Genomic DNA, 13,243 nt, shown 5'->3' with positions numbered 1-13,243 from the left:
AATTCAGGAAGATTTGAATTCAAAATCAGCCTCAAATACTTGCTAGCTCTGTAACCTTTCATAAATCAGTTGACTTTTGTCTGCCTTGGTTTCCTCAAGTATAAAATGGGGATGACAATATCTGCCTTACAATGTTTTTGTGAATATCAAATGAGATGATATTTGTAAAGTGCTTAGCAGTGTCTGAGCACATACTTGTGCTTATTTATTTTCCCCTTCTCCAGGTGGATTTAGGGCTGGAAGGAAGCTTGGAGATCGAACTTTACTGTTTTGCAAATGAGGAAACTAAGATTAAGTCATTCACCCAATATCTTGGAAGTAGGGAACATCAGAGATGGGATTTGAACTCAGCATTCCCAAATCCATATCATTCATTCCATTGCAGCAAGCAGATATTCTGAATCTTAAATTGCAGGGAAGTGCCCAAGTACACTGAGAAGTCAGCTCCCACATGACAGGCCTTGTATCCAAGTCTTGTGATTCCACAGTTTGTTCTAGTCATGGAGGTCTTCCCTCTAGGTCGCAGGAAGGCAAGTTTAGCTCCTTGCTTGGGGTTACCTCCCTTTCTTACTTGTTAATGATTCATACTTTGTTGTCCAGTCATCTGAGACCATGACTTTTATTCTTGTTTCCCTTCTTGGATTTTGTCTTTCATGATCTTCTAGGGCCTCACCTAGTATTCATCTTCCTGCCAGATGGAGAATATTTATAGATATAGATATATATGTATATACACATATACATATATATAGATATAGATATAGATATAGATAGATAGATATACACACATATATCTATATATACAGGGTTTTTTCTCACCCTCTTTTCCTTTGGCCAAGCAGTTCCAGGACAAAGGTATCCTATACAAGTCCTTCCACTATTTGTGGTAGGGGCTTTTTGCTCCCTTCCTTTCCCACTACAAACCAAAGGCTGTCTCTCCCTACTCATCACTCCACTTTTCCCTCACCACAGTCATGCAGGTGGTCAGTAAGAGAATTAAAACCACATTGTTGAACATATTGTTCCCAAGGAATACATTTCTGTTTCAGGCTCAGGCTTTGGACTTGGACAGCTCAGTCTGTAACAACAAATCTCAATGAAGCACTTGTAAAAGGCAGGAAAAAAAAATCTTCCCTTGAATTTTTGGCTCCAATTTTATTCTCCAGAAAGCACACAGGAAGGACAAATAGCACTCACTGGGGTTTGGCACAGATGCACAGCTGCTTGGGCAAGTAGCCTTGACATTTCCCACCACCCTGACCTTCTATAATCTCTTGCCTCACACTTCTAGAGCACAGTGAAAAGATCCCACTGATATTGCTAAATTATACAGATATGTCCAGCTGTTATGAGATCAAACAGATGATGGGAGTTCATGGAGGAGGCTCCCACAGGTTAGGCAGCCATCCTTACTGATTGTGTTACCTTGAATAAATCAGTTAACCTGCAAAGATCTGTTTCATCAAGGACAAAATGAGAGACATTGCACTATTGTTCTTTTTTTTTCCATCTTTCATTTTCAAAAAGGACTGACTGATGACAACATTACTGGGAGATATCTTGACTTGTCCAGGAATTGGGTTTAAGTGAGGTAGAATTGTACAGTCTTCAGCCTCGTTCACTCTTCCTTAAGCATCAAAGTCCAATGGCAGCACAAAAGTCAAGGCAATTGGCAATGGCCTGGGTTGCAGTGGACGACCTTGGCTTCTTCCATGACTGACTTAGTTCTAAGCACTTCATAGTACTTACTTCAGGCACATTCATGGCCATTAGAACAAATTATTCTAATCTGTCTATTCCTCCAGACATGTGTTAGTGGTAGACATTCCCCAAACTCATTTGATGGCTCCCTTCAACCTTATTTATTCTCTTTGTTGAATCAATCTTTAATGGGGTGCGGCCATAGCCCATACTACAGTTTCTTGGAGTCACAGGTAAAAGTGGGTGAAAAGTGGACACCCAATGTGATAGATAGCCCTGGAAAAAATACATTACACAGCAGAGATGCTAGTCTTTTCTCAATGCCCAATACAACCTCTTTTGATTTTAATTATATATGTGTGAGGTCATGCAAAATATATTTCCACATTAGTAAAGTTGAAAAATAAAACACAAAGTAAAACAATTAAAGAAAAAAATTAAAAGTATGTTTCAGTTTATATTCGGATCTAATCAGTTCTCTCTCTTGAGGTGGATAGGATTTGCCATCATAGATCCTTTGGAATTATCTTGGGTCATTGAATTGTTCCAGGTAGCTAAGTCATTCCCAGGTGATCATTGTTATAACATTGCTGTTACTGGGTACAATGTTCTCCTGGTTCTGCTCATGTAACTCTGCATAAGTTCCTATTAGGCTTCCCAAGTTGTTCTAAAAATCATCCTGATTGAATTTTTTATAGCATAATAGTATTCCATCACAATCAATTACCATAACTTGTTTAGCTATTCCCTTATAGATAAGTATCCCTTCAATTTCAAATTCTCTGCCACACACACACACAAAAGCTAAAAGTATTTTTATACAAAGAGATCCTTCTTCCTTTTCTTTTGTCTTTGGGGTACAGACCTAATAGGGGTTTTGCTGAGTCAAAAAGTATGCAGTTTTATAAGTCTTTGCCCCAAATCCCAGAATGCTTGGAACACAACTCTACCAATAGTGCATTAGTGCCCCAATTTTTCTGTTTTGTTGTTGTTGTTGTTGTTTTGTTTGTTTTTTGTTTTTTGTTTTTGTTGTTGTTTTTGAGGCTGGGGTTAAATGACTTGCCCAGGGTCACACAGCTAGGAAGTGTCAAGTGTCTGAGACCAGATTCGAACTCGAGTCTTCCTGAATTCAAGTCTGGTGCTCTATCCACTGCATCACCTAGCTGCCCCCAGTGTCCCAATTTTTCCACATCCCCTCCAGAATTTGCTATTTCTTTATAGTCATCTTAGATAATCTGATAAGTATAATATATACTTCAGAATTGTTTTAATTTGTATTTCACTGAGTAGTGATTTAGAATATTTTTCATGTGATTATTAATAATTTCATTTTTCTGAAAACTGCCTATTTGAATTTATGATATCACAATTCATGTCTAAATAATGCATCTATTACCTTATCTTGATATACAATGTGAAATGTTTCTAGATTCTGCTTATCTGCTTTCTACTTTTCCCAGAAATTTTTATCAAATGTTGAGTTCTTACCTACAAAACTTATATCTTTGGATTTATCACACAATAAAATACTATATAGCCTTTTGCTACTGTGTATTGTGTACTGAATCTATTTTACTGCTCCACCAATGTATTTCTTAGCTAGTACCATATTATTTTGTTGATTACAGTTTGAACTTTGGAACTGGTAAATTGCTTTCTTTAACATTCTTTTACATTAACTCCATCAATATTTTTGATATTTTGTTCTTCTAGATGAATCATTCTGATGTTTTGCTCAGCAATATAAAATTATTTTTGGTACTTTGCTATGTCACTGAATAAGTAAATTAATAGGTGGATGTATCATTTTATTATATTGACTTAGACTAATCATGATCACTTGATATTTCTTCAGTTAGTAAGATTTGTCTTTATTTGTATGAAAAGTATTTTATAATTGTGTTAAGATGGTCCCTAAGTTTGTGTTGCCCAATAGATTGTCAAGGATTTTATGCTGTCTATAATTAGTTTAAATGGCATTCCTCTTTCTATCTCTTTCTGCTCAGTTTTATTTGTAGTATATTGAAATGGTGATGATCAACTAAGTTTATTTTGCAAACTACAACTTTGCTAAAGTTGTTAATTATTTCAACCATTTTTTTTCATTGATTATTTAGGGTTTTCTAAATGTACCATCCTACCATCTGCAAAGAATGAGAGCTTTGTTTGCTCATTGCTCATTTTTATTACTTCAATTTTTTTTCTTGTTTTACTGCTATAACTACTATTGCTAGTAACAATATTGAGTAACAGTGGTGATAATGGAGATCTTTGCTTCACTGTTGATCTTACCAGTACAGACAATGCTTATTCTTGGTTTTGGGAAAATAGTATTTGTTTTAAGAAAAGTTCCATTTACTCCTTTGTTTTCTAATTTTTTAATAGAAATGGTTGCTGAATTTTGTCAAAAATACTTTTTTGTTACCTGTCAATCTAATCATATTATTTTACTGTTATTGTTATTAATATGGTCAATTTTGATGATTGCATTTCCTAATATTTCCAATACTTGCTGCATTCTTGGTATAAAATGCACATGACAATAGTGTATAATCTTTGTGATATATTGCTATAATCTCTTAGCTAATATTTCATCTAAAATTTTCTCACCAATCTTCATTAAGGAAATTAGCTGCTAGTTTTCTTTCTCTGTTTTTCCCTTCCTGGTTTCGGTATGAAAATTATATTTGAATCATAAAAGGAAGTTGGTAAGACTGCTTATCCATTTTTTTCAAATAGTTTATATAGTATTGGGATTAATTCTTAAATGTTTAGTATGTTTCATTTATAAAATATATCATATCCAGGGAATTTTTTCCTTAGCTCACTGATGGCTTGTTCAGTTTATTTTTCTATGACTGGGTTTTTAAAGGATTCTATGTCCATTCCATTAATCTGGAATAATTTATATACATTTAAAATTTTTTTCATCCATTTCATTTAAATTGCTTGTTTTACTGGCATATAACTGGGCAAAATAACTTCTAATAATTGCTTTGATTTTATCTTCATCGATGGTGCATTCACTCTTTTCATTTATAATAGTAGTAATTTGGTTTTCTTCTTTCTTCTTCTTAAATCAAATTAACCATTGGTTTGTTTATTTTGCTAATTTCCCCCTCCTAAAACCAGTTCCTAGTTTTATTTATTAATTAAGTTTTTAACTTTAAATTGTATTAATTTCTCCTTTGACTTTCAAGATTTCTGTTTTAATGTTAAATGGAGATTTTAAATTTGTTTTCCCCTAGGTTTGTCTTTTTTTTTTTTTTTTTTTTATTGCAGCTCTTTCTCTCTTTTATTAATTTTTGCATGTAGAGAAGGAAAATTTCCCTGAAGTACAGTTTTGGCTGCGTCCCACAAATTTTGTCTTATGTTGTTATTCTCTTTAATGAAATTATTGATTGTTTAATTTGTACTTGATCCACTCATTTTTTTAGGATTAGATCATTTAGTTTTTACTGTATGCTTCTATGGCTTTCTATTAAATATAAATTTTAATGTATCTGAAAAAATCTATTTGATATTCTGCTTTTCTATATTTTCTTGTAAGATTTTTATGTTCTAATACATGGCCAATATTTATAAATGTTCCATGTACAGCTGAGAAAAAAAGCTATATTACTTTCTATTCCCATTCAGTTTTTTTTCAGAGGCCTATCATAGCTAGTTTTTCAAAGATTCTATCATACATCTTCTTGACTTCTTTCTACTTATTTTGTGATTAGATTTATCTAGTTTTGAGAAGGGAAAATTGAAGAGCCCCCTATTGTAGTTTAATGTCTATTTCCTCCTATCGCTCATTTAACTTTTTCTTTAAGAATTTAGATGCTATGACATTTAGTGAATTTAGGTTTAGCAGTTTCTTTGCTAATCCCTTTTTAATTAGGTCTATTTTTGTTTTTGCTTTGTCTGAGATCAAGATTCCTATCCCTGCCTTGTTTACTTCAGTTTGAACAGATCTTGCTCTGTCCTTTTATTTTAACTCATATATCTCTCTATTTCAAATATATTTCTTATTAACAACATTGTTACATTCTGGTTTCTAATCCATTCTGATGTTCTCTTCCATTTTATGTATTGATTCATTGCATTCACATTTACAATTATTACTAACCATGCATTTCTTTTTGTTTAACCTTTTCTCTGTTTATTCTCTAAAGTCTATTTTGTTTTTCACCATAGCCTTCTCTTATCTATTCTCCCTTTTATCAGCCTCCACTTCTTCTTATCTTCTTTCCCTCCTACTTCCTTGCAGGTCAAGATAGATTTTTATTACCAATTGAATATGTAGATGTAGATGCATGGATGCATTGTAGTTACATGTATACACACATATTTATCTATCTACAATAGATATTCCCTTTTGGAACCAATTTAGATGTGAGGTCCAAGCATTGCCTGCTTCCTCAATATCATTTTCCTCTTTATTATAAAAATATTCCTCATTCTTCCATTCCCTTCTTTTTTTCTCTCAAGGCATTTATCTTTCTCATTTATCCATTTTTAAAAACATTATTTCAACATAGTTGACTTATTCCCACTTTTTTTTCTATGTAGAATTTCATAAATGCTCTAATAATTATTAAGATCTTAGAATATACATGAATTATCTTATTGAAAGGTAAATAAATATTTTAACTTTATTGAGTCCTTTATAACTTCTATTTCATGTTTCCTTTTTCATATTTCTCTTGGATCTTGAAGTCAAATTTTCTAATCACTTCTACTCTTTTCATTGGAAATGATTAGTATATATAAAATTTTGTCATTTCCTTCTTCAGTTCATTTTGTAGATGAGGAAACTGAGGCATACAGAGTTAAGTGACTTGCTAGAATGACATAGCAAGTAAGTCTCTGATGTTGGATTTGAACTCAGGGAGATGAGTCTTCCTAATTCCAATCCTAGAACTCAATCTATTATATCTCCTAGTTGCCCATTTAAGCACTTAGTAGGTACTTAATAAATGTTCCTTCTATTAAAGTTCTTATCTTACTATTGATAGTATCATTGACTTGTGACTAGAACTTTTGGAATGTTAAGGACTCATTCAGATGCACAGTCTGAACTGGTCTTCTCTGACTCCAATGACTTGTCCACTATGTATATTGCCTTCCAATCCCAGAAGGATATATAAAAATAATAGGAAGAATTGAAGAATCAGACAGGCAATGTGGGAGCAAGATTCTTTGAAAGTCCCTTTGTGCATTTGGAAGAGTGCCTAGAACATAGTAGGTGCTTAATAAATGTTGACTGATTCCTTTCAGAGAGGTAAGCCTTCAGTGATTGACTTCTAAATCTCTTGGTTAGCAGGAAAATGAATCCAAATCAATGAATCTCAGAACTGGGAATAGATATCAGAGACCACCTTCTCCAATCCCCTTCTGATCAAGATTTCCATCTATGACAGACACAACAGTTGCTCATCTGCCTTTGCTTAAATGCCTCCAATGAATCTTCTTACCTCTAAAAACTCATGGAGCTGTTAAGTGCTATTAAAGTCCCTTTATGTAAAGTCTAAATGGGTCACTTGGCAGTTTCCATTTAGAATTCCTAGTTTGCTTCCTGAGAACATTTCATTCATGTCATTCATTTTGCTGTTGAGGAAATTGAAAAGTGGAAAGATTTGCCCCAAGATCCCACAGGTATTAATGGCAGACTGGGGACTTTGATCCCTGTCCTTTGTTTCCACAGCCAACACTTTCACTGCATTATTGCATCCATATTAATCTTCTGACCTTTCTCTTTTTTTTCCAAAATAAATGTCTTAAAAATCCTTTTACTTGTCTTCAGTTTGCCTTCACAGCTTTAGTGTGTCTTGAGATTTTAGCACTTTAAGGATTATTTGTGAAAGAAAATGTTATCCTTTCTCCTTCATTCATCTTTTCTCTTCTAGATTCCAACTTCTCTTCGTCTTTTTAAACCCAAATTTAATGCTTTATATCATTTTTTAGACAACTCTCTATCTTCCTCATGTAGATAACTTCTTCCATTATCCTCAGAATTTTTTCCTCAAGGACTTCTCATCCTACCATTATCATAAAGTAGAATACTAATCTTGATGAAATAAGAAGGATCATAAAATAAGTTAAGATGATTTCTGAAACTGGGACTTCTCTCTTCTGGGATATTTTCTTATATACACCTAATTGTTGCAGACCTTACTTATTAAATGCTCTTTTGCTCATCTCAAAGTGCTATATAAATGCTGGCTATTATTATTATTATTATTATTATTTACATATGAAAAGTATTCCAATAAATGGTTGAAATTGAGTCACATTTGTCTTCATCTCTCCTACTATCAAGCTTTACAATTGATGCTTAATATCTTTTTGGGGGGAAATTTAATTAGATTAATAATTAAGAGAAACTAGGCTTACAAGTTTAAGGTGCATTTTATAAGTCAAGGATTTTCAGAAGGTCCCAGAAGGGATACATATTCCCCTTCTACACTGCAGCATGAATGGTGAACAATCTGCTTCTGTAGATATAGGAAATGGACTCCATGCTGCACTTTGTAAAAGGCTAGTTGCAAGAGAACTGAGGATAAAAGGATTTTGTAATTGACAGCAGTAATTGAAACGCCAGACAAGTGATCGGGAGCAGAATAATTTTAAAACAAATAAAGCATCCCTTCCATCATAAATCAGAGATATTTGGAATAGCCGAGAGACAGTTTAAAGAAGAATTTAAATTGAAGAGTTGGCAAGAGCTTTGTTGATTTGGAAAGGAATGAGAAGGGCACGTGCTGTCTCTCAAACTCTTTATAGGGTGGTTTGAGCCTGGATGTGGATGAGATTTACTGTTCTTAAAGGGATCACCTTATTAGTTCTATAGGGATCCTTTATATAATCATATAACCTGAAATTGGAGTTTTGAGGGATTATTTCTTGATTAGTTATTCCGTAAATTGGCAGCCTTCTCTTAGTGTCCCTTCCTTCCTGTTGATATGTGGGCACAATCCCTCTGTCTCTCATCCCTTACTTCTGTCCACCTACTTTCTCTGCTTGACTCTGGGGTGTAGGAGGTGGTGTTCCAAGTTAGAAAGTTTTCTGATTTAGCCAATTTAGCATTACTAGTGAAAGATGCTTTTTAGATTTCTCTTTAAGCTAGAATTTCCTGGAAAGATTGAATGTCTAATTTAATTTTGTATGCCTAATAAACTTAATGCTCTTTTCCCAAAGAAGAGTTGGAGTGGGCTGCAGGCAAAGCTCCATGACTTCAGGATATTAGGACTTGATGGTGTTTGTGCCTCCCTCACACCCTCAAAAAATGACTTTTCATTTCATTTGAACATATTTATTTTGGATAAAATGATTTTTGCCCATATTTTCTCCCCTTCCATCTAGAATAGAATGTCCTTAGAAACAAAAAAGATTTCAGTTATCTTCATGTATCTCTAGCACCTAGCACAGGCTTTGGTACACAATAGATTTCTAATAAATGGGATGTTTTCACTGTGCATGATCTTATCAAGTGAGAAACATTTTTACTTCAGTCAGAGGACTTCAGTTCAAACCCTGCCTCTGATATTACTTGTGTGACCTTGAGCATGTCCTTTCAAAGCTTCACTTGGGCCTCAGTTTCTTTCTTTGTAAAATGAGAACTTTCATTGGGCCTCTGAGTTTTCTGTAATCTTTAGTTCTATGGTCATGTGTTCATTGCCTGCCTCTCTCCATTCCCTCCCACTACACACAAAGTAAAAAAGTGCAGTTGGAGAGGAAGGGAGAGGGGAAGGATAAGGAGTAGGTGGGAAAGAAAGATCTTGAAGGAGGAGGAGGAGGAAGAGTAAAGGGAAGAGAAAGAATAGTGATAGTGATATTAGTAGCAGCAGTAGCATTAGTAGCAGTAATAGTAGTGGTAGCAATAATAGTAGTAGCCATAGTAGTAGCAATAGTAGTAGTAGTAATAGTACCAGTATTAGTATTAGTAGTACCAGTAGTAGAAGTAGAAGTAATAGCAGTAGTAGTAGCAGCAGCAGCAGCAGTAGTGACAGCAGCAATAGTAGCAATAATAGTAATAACAGTAGTAGTAGTAATAGTAGCAGTATTAGTATTAGTAGTACCAGTAGTAGAAGTAGAAGTAGAAGTAGTAGCAGTAGTAGCAGCAGCAGCAGTAGTAGAAATAGAAGTAGTAGTAGTAGCAGCAGCAGCAGTAGTAGAAGTAATAGTAGTAATAGTAGTAATAGTAGTAGTAGTAGTAGTAGTAGTAGTAGTAGTAGTAGTAGGTAAGTAAGAGAATACTTGGTCTCTCTCAGTTATCTTTCTATCCCTTCCTCAAAAGTTTGAGTTTAAATCTATACACACTTTAGAGAAAAGCCATTGGTTTGATCCATTAATTCATTCATCAAGCGTATCTACTATCTGCCTGCTGCCATGCCAGTAAAACAAAAGTGAAATATCTGCCCTTAAATTGTTTTCATTCTACTGAGGGAATACCAGATCTGCAGAGAAGAAAACTCAAAATAGATTCAGTCATTATGAAGCCATTTTGAAGTGGAAAGGGCCCTGATAATTGAGGCACAAGAGGAAGAATCATGGGGGGTTTTATGTGTGAGGCAGGACAAGAGCCTCATTGACTTTTAACTACCAATCTTCAGTACTTTGAGTTGTAATGAGCCTGAGAGACAGCCTCCATGTCCACAAGCTCTGAGTTTAAGACTTAACCTTCAAAATATTTGACTGTGTGAGTTGGGGCAAATCATTTAACCTCTCAGTATCCTAGGATGTCTCTAAGCAAGTTAAATGGTTAATACTGAATTGTGTTGCTAGGAAAAGCTTTCTCACTAGAGATTCCCCTACATTCATTCATTCAGTCAATAAACATTTATTAAGCACCTACTATGTGCCAGGCATTATGCAAATGCTGGGGATAAGAGAAAGGCAAAGGACAACCCTTTCACTTGATATGAATCATGTGAACATCAGTGAAATTATAGGTCTGCTCCAAAATAGAAAGAAAAACCCTCCAAATCCCAGTGCCCTTAAGGATAACCCTCCCTTTATCTGCTTTCATCTTAAATGACTCATTTGCCAGTAGTACGCTATCTTCAGCACATCTGGAGACCATTATTCCTTCAAGTCTTGACCTGACATTTGGTGAGCCTCACTTCCAGTCTGTGTATCTTTGGCTAAATTGTTTAATCTCGCTGGGTCTCAATTTCCCCAACTGTGAAATGAGAGGGTTGCAGTAGATAGCGCGTGAGGTTCTTTCCAGCCCCCCATTTACCATGCTGTGAGCCTTCTGAACCCATCTCCAGATGGGAATTGTCAGCTAGGAAGGGAAAGAGACATTACTGCAGCATTTCCCCTATTTCCATGTGATTCACTTCAGCTTGTCTGGCACCCCTCTCGGTGATGTGTCAGCCCAAGAGATCCTTATTCTTGACTGAACTGGAGCAGCTGTGCTGGACACAGCGCCAGGCAGATGGAGGTGAAACGAGAAACTTGATCCTCTATTGGCCAGGAGCAAGAGGAAGGCAGGATGCTCCAGATGCTCCAGAAGCTAGTCAGAGCATTTGGTTTCTTCTCCGTATCTCAGCCCTTTGCTGCCAGGCACTGAGTTAGATGAAACACTCCACCAGATCTGACAGCCCTTTAATTACAGGCTTCTGGTGACCCAGCAGCCCAGCTCCCTTGATGTGCCCTGCATGTGAACTGACTTCCGTGACAGCTGAGCAGCCTTGCAGGGCCACTTGTTCTAGGTGAAAACATTTGAGGACAGACAGATCTCTAGATCAGCAAAAGCCAACTTCCAAAAACAGTCACTTGATGGTATCTGGAACTCTTGGAGGTGCCCACAGGGAACGGCTTGGGAACACTCGAAGCTGGAGGGCAACCACAAAGGATGTGGTCACTCGCTGTTTTTCAGCTTCTCGGGGAATCTGCCCAACTCCCAAGAGGATAAAACAGACCCAAAGAGCAAATATTTGGAGAGATCACTTGGAAAGCTTCTGAGAACAGACACAGAGGTGGGGGCTTCCAAGGTCAGGGCTATGGCTATTCTGTTTTGTTTGGTATTCGTCCTGGTGGTCAACTTCTAGCTTGTCTCTAATGAAATACAGACTTTGGGGCATCAAGGCATTGACAGCTGAGCCTCCCAGCTGCTCTGTCATGAATGACTCCTAGCTAGAGCCAAAATGAGTGTCAGAAGCATGTCAGAGGGGAGCACTGTTTGGCAGCTTGGGCTGGCAATGCAGTCGTGGCGGGAATCGGGGGTGGGGAGGGGTAAGATTTCTTTCTGCCTCACTTGATAAGGACTTGTGCTTCCTGTTTTTCCTGGAGCTCCAGAAATTCACAAGGGAATTATTAGCCCGAGCAATGGAGAGTCAGAAGATGTTTAGCTCAAAACTGTAATCTTGAACTTTTTTTTTTTTCTCAAAATAAAGAAAGAAATGAAGTCTGTGATTTCATTGGTACAGGGAACATCTGGATAAGGAACTTCTTCTACTAGTGAAGATCAGATCTTCCTTTGAAGATCTTGGAGGGGCACTGGAAGCAGGGGCATCGAACTGAAATTTAAAAATGGACAGTCCAAATGTAAGGATCCCTAAAGGGGACATGGAATATAGTTTTAAAATGTTATCTATATATATATTTTTTTCTTTTGTTAAAGATTTCCTAATTACATTTTAGCCTGGTTTCTGGCCCAGATTTATCTTTCTTCCCTTGAAAATTCAGGAGGCATTGAGAGACTTGCCCAATATGTGCCAGAGCCAAAGAGACTCAAGCTCAGGACTTACAGCTTTCCATCCACCATGTCTGTTTCCTCATCTTCCTCCTCCTCCTCCTCCTCCTTCTCTTCCTTCTCCTCCTCATTCTTGTTCTTCCTCTTCCTCTTCTTGTTCGTCTTCCTCTCCTCCGCCTCCTCCTTTTTAATCTTCCTCCTCATCTTCTTTCTTCTTTTTTGTCTTTCTCCTCCCCCCTCCTCCTCCTCTTCCTTCTCTTCCTCATTCTTATTCTTCCTCTTCCTCTTCTTGTTTTTCTTCCTCTCCTCCTCTTCCTATTCCTCCTCCTCCTCCTTCTTTTTCATCTTCCTCCCCCTGTTTCTTCTGTTTCTTCCTCTTCTTTTTGTCATCTTCCTCCTATTCCTCTTTATTCTTTTTCATCTTCCTCCTTCTCTTCTTCCTCTTCTTCTTCTTCTTCCTTTTCTTCATCTGCCTCCTACTCCTTTATTCTTTTTTTTCTCCTTTTTTCTTTTTCACCTTCTTCCTCCTCCTTCTTCATCTTCTTGACCTTTTATTTCTTCATCATCTTTTTCTTTCTGTCTCTTCTTCCTCTTCTATCTCTGTTTCTATATGTCTCTCTATGTGTCTGTCTCTATCTCTCTCTGTTTCTTTTTTCTCTATCTCTCTGTTTCTTTTTATCTTTATCTCTGTCTCTCTTGACTCATTAGCTGCATGATTTTTGGCATTTCAATGAGCTTTTCTCTAAAATTCAGTTTCTTTGGCTACAAAATGAGGGTAAATGGTAAGATGTGTCCAAATGGCAAGATGTGTCCTATGGTCCCTTTCAACTTCTAATCTATCAATCAAGCAACAAG

This window comes from Sminthopsis crassicaudata, chromosome 3, assembly GCF_048593235.1.
Source record: "Sminthopsis crassicaudata isolate SCR6 chromosome 3, ASM4859323v1, whole genome shotgun sequence".
Classification (NCBI taxonomy): Eukaryota; Metazoa; Chordata; class Mammalia; order Dasyuromorphia; family Dasyuridae; genus Sminthopsis; species Sminthopsis crassicaudata.
The sequence above is the reverse complement of the archived record's forward strand: the minus strand, read 5'-3'. Positions refer to the sequence as shown.